A 12519-nucleotide genomic window follows, 5' to 3' on the forward strand; every position below is an offset into this window, starting at 1 on the left:
AAAGGGGCGTAGCCTGCGTGGCCGGGTGGGGGGGGGCCCCCCCCCCCCCCCCCCCCCCCCCGAGGAGAAATGCTTGTCGTCTCTCTTTAGGAATGTAAATTTCGGATTTTTGGTCTCGCTTAGGGAGTTCTGGGCAAAACTCCTATATTTTTGGCCGCCAAGGTCTCGTTTAGGGTTGCAAAAAAAAAATACAAACATAAATTCTATTTTTAGTATTGTCGTATCTTTCAGGGATCATAAAACGCTTGAGCCAATGCCGAGATTGGTCTCTTTTAGGGGTTCATTTCAACATTTCCGGCCTGGAACGTGGTCAAGTCATTCAGAATATGCACTTTTTTTTTCTATAAGAGTATTGTTTTTCCGGCCCAGGCGGAATATTCTCATTTTTCTGGCGATGTTAGACGGAAAATATTCTTGTAAATATTCTTAGATTATATAGCGTATGACATTTCTGTCTGTGTTGTATACCCATCCATATACTATGTATTAACATCTACCGTTTATCGAACTGCCATTAATAGCAACAAACATTATACTTGGCTCCCGAGCAGGTTTTTTTCGTTTTATGCCTGCTTTGCCGTGTAGGGAATTCACCAAAAACATAGTTACAATTTCCACACCGTGGGATTCCGTACATCCACACCCGCCCAACTATTCGCAATTCGCCTCGAATCTAAAAAATATGAAAAGGAGTGTATGATCCACACAGCGAACAGAAGCTGGGGGAGGGATAGGGGGATGGGGGGGGGGGGGAATGGTAGAGAGAGAAGAGGGGGAAGAGGGGGGAAGTGAGAGGGGAAGGGAACAGTGACAGCAAGGATGCTTCTTCTTCAACTCTCTACTCGAAAACCGTAACCATAAGATAGCTCAAAAAGGCCCGGCGATTTTTACCGGTACTGGTAGGGCAACAGTAATTGTTCTTATCTGTTTTCATTGTTATCATTATAGTTATTTTGAATCTTGAGTAAATTAAAGTTAGCCTGACTAGATAACTAATGTTAAGAAGACAAATATTTTGTAGTAAAGTGTTTTGATCAAAAGTTGTGTTATAAGCGGCCAGGGTCATCCAAGCACATGTGGGCACGTAAGTCTCGTTCCCTTCGTTTGTTTGTCTGAGGTTTTGAGCGTTCAAAAATAGGTTTAGCTGTAAACATGTTTGTGTGGTTTCACCCGATTTTTATGTGTTCAGCTGGGTGCACTTTGGTCTTATTTTCTGCTCGAGTACCTTGTTTTGAACCACACACATAACTCTCTTTTGGCGAGAATCCCAGACTTTGTAGCTACAGTAAAATTTCAAAAATAAGTCGTCTTATTTTTGGGGAGGGCTCATATACGAGGTGGGGCTGGGGGCTGGAGGCTGGGGGGAGGGTGCTGGTTAGGGGCTTGTTTTCGGATGAAAATTTGCATTTCAAAAATCTTTTGGTTTCTATTTGGACAAAATAAGATTGTGACGGATTTTTTATGTTGTATGGTAAAGCGCCCAGGGCAAAAAGATACAAAATCCAAACGAAATACTACAGTCGCTATGTGAACATTCGCTTACAAAGTAAGATAAAAAGCAAGCCCTGCAATAGGGGCTTATAAGTAAAGCTCACAGCTATTACTGAACCTTTTTTAACTTTCTCTTTCCTCTTCTCTGCTACGTGTGTGTGAGACAGTATACCTACCTAACGGGCCCGCCGCTCCACTTATGGCTAATGAATGAATAGGTGCAAATAAAGTTGTTGTTGTTGTTGTTGTTGCTCAGTCAAGTACGGGCACTTCTGTTTGATACGGGCAAATTTTTGTGGCCCATTGGTGACCGCTCACTCTACGGTATTTTTTAATTTTTTTTTAGCAAATTATGAGCACTGAATTACATTCAATTGTCTCTCGGGTTTCAACTCGTTTTTTAAAAGACGGAATCCATCAGGAAATCGAGTAATGGTAATTTTAGTTGGACAATAATCGATCGAGTACCAGAATAAAATTTACACCAACAACAATTTCTTTTAGAGCCTGAGGAAATGAATTTTAAAGTTCACAAGAGGCATGTAAACTATAGGTAAAATCTCACGTATAGCTATTTTGCAAAATCGTCTTCTATCAGTGGAATTTCGACTTTGCCTTCGATGTTTGATATTCAAGAACTGTTTTTTATATATAAGATATTTGAAACAGTAACACAGAAGTTTGCAATAAGATGTAAATAATTTTGGTATCGAGTTATGCATGTGTACAGACGCCCGCTAAAAATCTTTTCTGACCTTTTTCAAACCACAGCGAATTGTATTTGCTTTGTCTCATCTGAGCCAAGATTTCAAAAAATTATTCATCATTACATTTACTGTATATTGTAGCTTTTCAAAATTTACTTCGGTTTGGACCAGAGTTCTGTTTTCCCTAAAAGCTGCAATTTTATTTCCTGTGAAATCTTTAAAAACAATTCTTAAAACAAAATAAAAAGAACGTTTTTAATAGTCCCTTTTTCTCGAAGTAGACGAAAGAACAAAAAGGAAATGTGGATGACGGAATCCCTGAGCTGCGAGGCTCTGATCAGTCAGTCCGCAAGCTACACAATCATTTCTAAATAAACATCCTAATGAACTGGAAACCACAGAAAACATGTCTGAAGGCCAAGTATCGAAAGTAAAAAAAAAAACACAAATGTTTCTCGTCTATATTTTATATAAAAAAGGGGATGCGCTTTTTTCTATTTTTTTTTTTATCTATAATTTTGTTGTAGGCCTTACCTGTGCTGTTCGAATCTCGATGTTTTTTCCTCCATCGTTAAATTTTCAAGAAACGAGTTTGCAAAATAAATTCTGCTAGGTAATTGACCTATCCTGTACAGACCTAGCGTACCAAGGCTTAAAAAAATTTGGCCTGAGTTCGTATTAGAACGCAAACAAAAGCCAGGCATGTCTTACAGAATTTCAACTACGTATAAAGTGACATAAACGTCTGTTGGTTTTTGTTCGTTCCAACTAATAATAAAAAAGAGAGGCGGCAACAAATATTGAAGCGGGCAGCGGGACGAGAAACAGTTTTTTTTTTTTTTGAAGATGAAGTATTCAACATGACACGAGCATGGGACAAAGAAAAATTCTGAGTCCCCGACGGGAATCGAACCCATGGCCTCCCAGATACCGGTTGGGCTTTCATTGTCCCGGCTGGGCGCTATTTTTTTTTTTTCTTTCCTAATATCCTAAACGAAGTGAGGCGGCGTCATTAAAGTTTTTCTTCCTGCACAAATGTCAATGACCTACTAGAAACCTCTGTCACTGTAAACTTCTTTCCTTGCCTTCGCATTTTGTGTGCTTCTATAATAATATCTTCCCGTCTGTCCTCGTAATCCAAAATTGCTAAAATTGCTTTCATTTGCTCGTCAGCGTGAAAATCAATCATATAATAGAAAAACGCATCTCGCAGAAATTTCATTTTAAGTTGCGTTTGAAGTTCTTTTGGTGTTTGTTTGTGATGTCTTTGTGGCCGCGCCTCCACTGCACTGGTGCGGCCTTGTAGCTACTATTTTCTGCTCGCCTGCCCCCGCTTGGTTGTTTACCTTGAAAGTCTTCTAATTGTTTTTCAGTTTCTTTAAGTTTACGTTGTAACTCGACCAATTCATGCATGGACGAACAACATGGAACTATCTCGTCCGGATCGCTACTTTGCTGCGGATTTTCAAATTCCTGTAATTTTTCCTTCAGTTCGTTGATCTCTTCGCGTAATTTTGATTTCTCGTTTTCCTCTTTTCGAGATTTCTCCGCTTTGGATTCATTCTCCACCTCGAGTTTCTTCCTTGCTTGTTGCTCTCTGTGAAAATCTTTACGCGCTTTTTCCAGTTCTTGACGTAAGGCGCTGCTTTCATTGTCTCTTTCAAATAAAAGCCTTCGTGTGTCCTTTAACGCTCGCTCAAGCTCGCAAATCGTGGCTCTTAACAGAGAATTTGACGTTACAGAGGCTATATCGGGGTGAAAGTCCTTTGTATTCGCCTCGGCTTCTATCACCATCATCATCATCACTATCTTCTTCTTTTTCTGAGTCGTCGTCGAAGAAATCAATCTCGAAATCGTCCAAGTTGTTGGTAGCATTTTTAACCGTCTTTTCGTTCCCTTGCATTCGAGAATTCTCCATCAAAGACATAGGAAAAAGTGTCTGAAGGAGAAATGGTAATTTGGTTAACCGTATCACGTGGCGAGTCAGAGCTTGATGTGTTTTGAGGGTGAACAAAGAACAATAAAAGAGACTTGTTGACCCGCTCGTGGTTGGCCCAACCGGAAGTACCTGTCCTAAAGTAAGATTTCTGGGAATGGTCACCTGTTTTGGGAACACTAAACAGCGCGGGTGGCAGCCTAGTTCCCAGGGTCTTTCAGGTGTTCCAACGCAAAGGGGCTGGAAGACCCTGGGGCAAAGTTGCGCGAAAGGGGAATGGGAGGGCGATTGGCAGTTGCTCGCGCGCGTGTTAGCTTCTTCACTTTCAATTCTGTTTCCTGCTCAGAATGGTGGGGCTATAAACAAAATTAAATTTCGTCTTTCTAGTTTTACCCTTGTTTTACGCTTTCAAGAAAAGCTGCCTTTTTAAAACAACTGGTAACGAGGCTGCGTTAGGGCGCAGACTTTATCACTGAATTAGCCAAAAAAATATCTATTTAGCGCACCGCTCCACCCACCCCCCCCCCCCCAACCCCGCCTTCCCTAGATGAAAGACCTTGTTTACGACATTTTTTGACCAACTCTTGAGATTATTTTGATAAGGCTAGCACTCGCAACAGTTATTTTATGATGATCAAGATTTGTGTATTTACGAAATTGCTCTCGACTGGAAACCTAACATCTCTGCAAAATCAATAAAAATTAAATAGATTGTTTTTTGTATTTTTTTTTTATTGTAAGTACATTTTGCCACACCATGACATATAGCTACGATCCTGGATTATTCACTTATGGAAGTGTAACATGCTTCATTCAAATGGATGTTTGTTAAGCTATTTATCTACGGCAAGCTCCTTAGGTTTTCTTCTCAAAGTGTCGTAGTTGGAAAGTGACGGTGGAAAACCGCGCGAAACTTTGGTAGTAATTTGTTATGCAAGATAACGTGATCGTGGAAAATGTTTCCTTATATCGTAAGCTGGATGAGGGAGCTAAAAAAAGACCCAGGAATCAATGATGTGATTTTAAGGTGGTCCAAATGTGACAATTTTCCTTCCAATTACTACTCAAGTTTGTTATGTTGTTTTTTACGTTTCGCAGTGTGGATAGTCTCATTTCACAGGTGTTCGCCTAATTTACTAAACTGGAAGTCGACAAACATTATAAGTTAATCGTAATTAAAATTTTGAAAACTGTCTAGTAAACAGCTTATTTTTAATTGGAAGTCATTGACAACCACTTAGCTGAAGAGATTATTTAATTTACACTCATAACTTATGTGTTTTTAATTACTTAGCTAAGCTGAGTCGAGTGAGACGAAATTTGTAGAGTCTTAATATTAGCTTAAGACTTGCCAGTCTTGTAACACGGGTCTTGATGAAATAGTTAATGAGGGAAAATATAAAATTAAAGGTCGCTTTTTTATGTGTCGTTCTTGAATCTGTTTACGTATAATTGTGGAACCGTGGAAAGTTTTCAGTTATCTGCTGTTTTATTACGGGCGTACCCGTACGCGAATTAAATTTCTGGAAGTGCGCGCACGGAGATAGAACCAAATTTGAAATCAATGCTAATAAAGGGATTTTGGTTGGATTTTTTTTTCTTGAGAGCTAGCTTTTTTCCTTCAATTGACCCTTTATTCATCGGCCTAAACATGACCTGTGAAATGTCCCTTTATTTTTTTCAAATTTAAGCTCGTCCAACACCCATATACTTGATTTTAATATTCAAGAAATTACCTAGCCCATTCACCATTCCTTCCGCTAATCCCGTTTTTGCACTGCTCCCCAATTAACCGAACGCCTGGGACACTGCTACAACTTGTACAAAGTACTTCGCTATATCCCAAAACCTGAGGTACAATCTTTTCAACATTTTTAACTAACCTACTTATCATCAATTAAACTTAGTCAGGTACCACTCATTTGTTTTCATTTCATAGTTTTATTTCAGTTTTAATAGGCCTTGGTTTTAGGATCGGCCTTTGTCATATATATGTCAGTGAAATCGGTCTTAACATGTACATTTTTTACAGCTTTGGCTAGGGATGGAACTCTCTAGAGAGATCACCATTTCACAACACTAACTGAGCGACACACTAACAACTGGAGTGAGTGTATATGTTTTTGTTCTGCTGATGCTACAATCCATGGTACCTATTTATGGTTCGAATGAAGGCCTTGCCAAGAGAAGATAGGCCTTTGTCCAAAGGTGCAACTTGAAAAAGCGTTTACTGGGGTACCGTACCGCTATATTGGTATTTGTTTTTGAACAGTGACAACAGCGGAGTGTGCAGTATATACATTCAGTTATAGGCTTAGTGTGTTCTAATGGATGTTGCAATCGATTCTTTGAGTGAAGGCCTCTTCGAAGAAAAGTTAGGCCTTTGTCATGTACATGTCAAATACCTCTTTATACTAAAGCTATACTAGCTACAGTTCTAATACCAACATCTGACTGTACAACATGACTTTACAATACATTCCATGTGGTCTTAAAGGAGTGCTGTTTAAACCATTCCTGAGCTACAATATTAGTTTCAAATTGAAGGAATTAAACCTCAAAGCAATAGTTTCCTAAGGTAGAAGAACACTTAAAAAGTAATTATAACTTAAATAAACAAGTATTTATATGACTGAGGAAGATTGGAAGTGTAACGAACGACGAAACGTGAACAAAGTGGCCAACTGAATTTGTTTTTTAAATGTGCAGTTCAAAGCACTCTTAAGTATCTGTTTATCAGTGTTCTAGAGAAATAAAGTATGGCTTAATTAGCAGGAAACCAACTTGTTTGCCGTCTTAGAAATAAGTAATTTGGCGCAATTTAAGGTAAATCCTCAACTTTTCAAGTATACAAGTGTACTTGAAAATTATTTTCACTTATCTGTAATGCAACTAAAAAATTGCAACGTTACGTTTTGATTGTTCACTTTGATTCAAATATGTTTGCGAGGGATAAACAACCAGTGTTTGTTGTCGATTTATTTCACTTTGTTATTGATCTTGTTTTATAAAACGGTATAAATAAGTTGCTTATGCATTGTTTGTTTTGATTTGTTTTGAATAAATATACCGGTTAAATTCGTACCCGTTAATGTCTTTCCGTGCATATATCCTATATGATATTTCATAGAAACTGACAGGCGACTAACTGAATTTATCAGTCATACAGTTTTATGTGTTATTCTTTTGAGAAGGTTTAAAGCAAATCGACCTTCGGTTAGTTACAATGTTTTCCGGGTTGTTCATTTATTTTTATCGATTTTTACTTAGGTTCGCTCATCATTTTGCCCAATTTTCCTCATCAGGTAAAGATATAATCCCTTGTGAATGTTTTCAACAGCTTTGTTATATAATTTGCCGTTAAATGAGTGTGATAAATAGGGTATTACTGCTAGATGTCTATCTCTGAATAACTACTTCTTGTTCACAGCGGGTGGCGGAAGTTCACCAGCCCGCCAAAGGTGACACTTGTGACACCTTTTCCCGCCTAAAATCAACCGACGAGCCGGCAGGAGGCGCCAGTTATAAAAACACGCGCCAACACGCCCGAGGTCACAAACTATATTGTAGAGTCGGCGAGTGAAAACTCTTTTCCTCGCCCTTCCACGTTTCCAACAAGTTCACCACGAGGTCAACATAATAAACATATACATTTGTTTTTATGTATTAAGTCATGTAATATCCGGCGTCTTTGTTTTCTCTTTGGTTTCCATTTAGCTGACGGTACAAGGACTATCTCGATGTGCGACTCCTACTCTGACCTTGCTTCGTTCCAAGCTCTTGAAAGCTCGCTTCAGATTGCTGTACTTTTGCTCTGTTACCTGCAGTTTTTTCTTCAATTCTACCATTTCTTTCATGGCACCACACAGTGAACCGCAATAACAAGTCTGGCCGGAAACACTCCCATCGTAGTCTTGTTCCTTTGTCGACATATTCTCTCTCTCCGCTTTGTACATCCTAATATCTTGTTGAAGTTGCTGAATAACCTTTTCAAGATCGATGACTCGCTTCTGAGAATTTTTTACTTCCTCTTCCAGAGTAACGCTAACGTTATTATCGCGATTTCCACGGCATGTACCAAGATCATTTCGCAAAGAGTTTATTTCGTTGTCGCGCTGGGACAGTAGCTTGGTCGATTCGCGTAACGCCGTTTCAAGCTGGCTAATAGTTTCCCGTAGAAGCGATTCTGCCTCTGGACCATGCCCGCATTTATAGTCAAACTCTTCGAAGTTTTTCTCGCACGATTCTAACCCCTCGCCCATTTCTCTCTCGCCAATGGCGAGCTTACCGCCAGGCGTTTCCTCCGCCGCATCGGTCATTTTTAAATCATCCGCGAAGCGCGGTCGTGGTCCAAGACGCGTTTTTTGGCACAAAATGAATCAACCCCAAACACCACTGGCAAGGATATTTCGATTAGATTACTTCAACAACACCACCACAATGGAAAGCAAAACAAAAGAGAATCGATTAAGAATAGAGGCACACGTCCCTGCGCATTAATAAATCACGGTGTTCACTCTACCGTGACGTGCTAGCGAAGGCATGCTCCGTCGAGCAGAAAGACCCCTAGAGAAGTTAATAAGTTTTAAGTGATTCAATAAACGCAAGTGAACTGTTGCAATTAATGGAATTATATTTCCTAGAATATATATTTTCGAAAAGTCAAAAAGTCAGCAGGTGGACTTGCAAAGTCATTAAGGACTAAGAAAAATGAACACCGCGCAAACTCAATTCACAAAAGCAGTTTACTTCTATATAAATACTGTATATTGCGAGATGATCTACATCTGAATTCTCCTTGCGGTGTTAATATATTTTGAAGAAGAAACGTAGGGAGAATATCGAGAATCGTCAATAAAGGGGATAATATATAGAACTTTCTTTGGTAAACAGGGAAGTTATTGTTTTGCATCTTGGTTAATATCTTTTTAATCTTTAGTCTGCATTTTAGGATTTTCTTTACACCATTTCCTTTCTGAATTTCAAGTGTACACAGTTCTACAATTTATCTAAGTATCTTAGCTTATTTTGTATCTTTTTAGTCATATCAATGATCCAGAACAAGATTTTTACGCACATATGACCACATTAGTTCACAACTACCCTATGTTTATACCTTACGTAGGCCATTTTGTTAGCGTGAAATCTGTCGATACGTGACTTTTACGTTAGCATTCGTGAAAAGTTTGCAAACGATATGCGATGATGCGTGCGTTAATAACGTTAAGCGTTGTTGTGCGTGCTTTTCCGCATCGTGTAGCAAGACCACACACTGCGATTTAACTCACGGGAGATAAATATTGTAGTTATGCAGCGCGCTCAGTGCGGATCGCATGTATAGCTAGCTGTCTACACTAAAAACAAACTAATTGAAAGCCGGCAAGAGATTTTTACATCTAAGGTGTCATCCGTCAAACTGCGTCTTTGGATGGACATCAGTTCGACACGCGCTGGGTTACGTATAAGATTTGCTCTTTCTGCAATTTTAAAATCATTCAAAACGTTCTCTTAGGCCATCCCAATAAAATGTTTCGTTTCCCATCGCCCGACCGACCCATTTTTTTCGAAAAGTAAAAAAAAAAAAAAAAAAAAAAAAATTCCAGATTCACTAGTTAAAGAAGCAAGTACTTCAATTTACAAGCACACGATCTTGTTTTATTAACAACGATTGGTATATGATGTCTTTGTCTTTAATAAACATCGATACTACGTTATTTAAAGACTGTTTAGACATTTGATAAGGAATAACGTACAAATGCTACCTTAGAAATATAATGTACAGCCATTTTCGACTAGAAATCAACTCTTGCTGGACGTTTGGATATACTGGAAATAGCATTTTCAATCTTGCCTCGCTTGCATACCGCATTCGCTTTACCGTGCGTTAATGCACGATGTTTAAGATTCCATAACTCAATTTTAATTATTTCACGAAGTAAGCTTAGGAAAAAGAGCTTTCATGGTTGATTTCCTTTTTAACGCATTGTAGAGAAATGATCTCAATTTCAAACCCTTTTTCCTTAATGTATTGGACTTGTTCTTCCGTTGGATAGCTTCGGGTTAATTACATCTCAGAGAAGCTAAGAGAAGACCCTGAATAGCACAAAGATTGTTTCTCCTGCCGTATTTATTAATTATTATTTTTAACTGGATGGAGGTTTCAAGTTATATTACAAGTTGTTTAAAATCGATTTTTTTTATACTCTATGATCTGAATCTTTAAGGAAAACGCCTGAAAACACCTCCCTCCCTCTCTCGGCCCATCCCGCCCCCTACGTCGACCTCGGCAGGTTATCCGCGGGTGTTTAATAAACAATTACACCATTAGGCGCGAACACTGTGACAAAGAAAGAATTCAAGTTCACTGAACTAGAGAACTATGAACTTATTTGGAGGGGAAACATAACTGAATTGAAGCCGTGAAGCGTTTGATTTTGTCGCGATGGGAAATCGTTTGTTATCACGAAACGTTATAATTAACGGCGCCCTTTCGTTCGAAGATGGCCACTGACCATGAAGTTGTAAAAACAGTCTTCAAGGGTCGTTAATTACAGCGAAAGCTTAGTTTTCTTAAAACAACAGGCAAATTAAAAGGGCTTTGATATCTGAACAATTTTAAAGAATAAAGTTAGTTTAATTTTTTTAAACGATTAATTTTCCAATCAACAAGTTCCAGCGCGCGCTCGAATGGGTTCTTGAGTTCTAGATTATTTCTGTTCAATCTGATATTTACAAACAGCAGTAAACTGATCAGAGATGCTGCTTGTAGCTTCAAGGGAGGTCCTCGATAAATCAGACTTCCTAACGAGTTGTAACAACATTGCGTGAAAATCAGCCTCTTCGCTATCTAATGGAGTGGTTCGATTTGAATCGCATCGGAAATGCGCGATGCTTAAAACTTATTTTTGACTGAAATGACAGGCTTATCGAGGATAATTGACAGCTGTTAAGTCTGATTTCTATATCTACCTTCATGACCATAAAACTATAGGTAGGGCTTTCCACAAGTTGCTCGGCAACTTTTTGGCAACTTTTCATGTTTCGAGCAACTTTTTCCCCTTCGAGCAACTTTTTTCCTCTCGAGCAACTTTTTGCATTTTGGGCAATTTTCAGACCGAAGATCTCCGAAGATTATCCGAGTGTTTTTCAAAGGCCAACGAACGATTCCGAAGATTTACGAAGTTTGACGAAGATTTTCGAGAAACGTCTGAAGACGTTTCAACTTTCGGCTCATTCTGCATTTAAACATTACAAAAACTCCTCAGCAAACATGACGTCATCATTTTACAAATTTTCCCCTCGATATGTTATTTAGATATTTATTTTGCTGTAAAATTGCATAAAACTGCTTAGAAATCTTTGTTTTGTTTAGAAATCTAACCATCAAAGGGAAATTAGCATACATTTAAAGAAATTATCTTGATTAGAAGCAGCGTTTTGGATTTTTTGGAGCAACTTTCGAGCAACTTTTATTATCAGAAGCAACTTTTTTGGATTTTTGGAGCAACTTTTGAGCAACTTTTTGAGAAATTACGGGCAACTTTTTGGGAAATCTCGAGCAACTTGTGGAAAGCCCTAACTATAGGCTAAAGCCGTGTTTCCGAAAATAAATTCCCCAGACCACATTTAAGTAAATCAGCCGCCTGGCCTACACAGAAGCTCTCTTGGGGGCGGGGATAGACTGTTTACAGTCTCCTATTTTTCCGTGAGGTCGACGGACCGCCATCTTGGTTCATCAAAACGCGAGCGAAAACTGGGGAGGGTGGAAAATTCCCGTTTTCCCTAGCCTGTTCCAGGCGTTCGGTTAGTTGGGAAGCGACGCGAAGAACGGCGAGCGAAAAAAAAAATAGGAGAGGGGTGCGCCGCTTCCTAACTAACCGAACGTCTGGAACAGGCTACGTGCTATAAATACCCCACAACCCTACCCACGGGGGATTTTGCGCTACCCCCAGTCTTCTCTCGCGTTCATGAACCAAGATATATGGCGGCCCGCAGAGCCCGTCGAACTCAACGATCGATCTCTATAACTTCACGGAAAAATAGGGGACTGTGAACAGTCTAGGGCGGGGAGTTGGAGGGCCTTGGTGCCTAGGGCTCGTATGAAGAGACTGGGAACAAGAGCTGAAAACAGACTCCTGGACTGCAAGACGCGAACAAGAGAAACTAAACAATTTAGAAATGTAAACAAGAAAGACCAGTTTTAGTGATTCGCGACGTTCACTTTTCTTTTCGACGTGCTGTAAAAATAAGTTTGCTCTAGGTTTAATAGGTACAGAGAAGATGGAATGTAAGGCCAAGTAAATAAAAACCCAAATGGTTTTTCGTCCCCGCCCGCTTCATTTTTTGCGGCCGCCTCCCTTTTTTATTATTTGTTATTGGAAAAGT

General features: G+C 39.3%; 1 pseudogene; it reads right to left on the reverse strand.

Annotated features, from left to right (window-relative positions):
- Window positions 1–3085: 3085 nt before the first annotated feature.
- LOC144665959 (uncharacterized) lies at window positions 3086–8663 on the reverse strand (annotated as a pseudogene).
- Between the last annotated feature and the right edge of the window lie 3856 nt (window positions 8664–12519).

Source organism: Oculina patagonica, chromosome 9 (genome assembly GCF_052425735.1).
Source record: "Oculina patagonica isolate OP01 chromosome 9, crgOcupat, whole genome shotgun sequence".
Lineage (NCBI taxonomy): Eukaryota > Metazoa > Cnidaria > Anthozoa > Scleractinia > Oculinidae > Oculina > Oculina patagonica.